Source organism: Thunnus thynnus, chromosome 6 (genome assembly GCF_963924715.1).
Source record: "Thunnus thynnus chromosome 6, fThuThy2.1, whole genome shotgun sequence".
Taxonomy (NCBI): Eukaryota; Metazoa; Chordata; class Actinopteri; order Scombriformes; family Scombridae; genus Thunnus; species Thunnus thynnus.
Genome location: NC_089522.1, coordinates 3,090,811 through 3,091,338, shown reverse-complemented (window position 1 = coordinate 3,091,338; position 528 = coordinate 3,090,811).

Genomic DNA, 528 nt, shown 5'->3' with positions numbered 1-528 from the left:
CGTTCATTTTACACTCCCTGCCCTCCAACAGTGTTTTATTGAGCAGTTGCTGTCTTAAGAGGGTCTGGGTGTGGTACTGGGGAGAAGAGGGAGGAGAGGTCATCACAACAGGACTTCCAGACTGCAGTCAGTGGGCACACCATCATAATACAACTCATGCAATGTTGTGTGAGCGACTGAATGAGAGACTGAAATAATGCAGTAGTCAGACTCTCATAAGAACGACCATCAAAGAAAACAAAAATCATCCAGGGGAGCTCAGTGAAAGTGCTGTGTGTCAGTTGTTGATGCTAAAATGAGATTTGATGGGCCAAACACCTGCCTCTGCTGAACTGGACCCGCACCAGATTTCAGATTAGAAAGCAAGGACTTGGCAGCAGCGCTTCATAAACTCCCAAAACACTGAAGAAATCAGAGGAGTGCTTGTTTGCAGCCATATGCTGGTACCAGGTGGGTCCATCCCCATATTTACAGTCAACTCAAATGTCAGAATTTCCACAAAAATAAGAAAGAACAGTAAACAGGGAC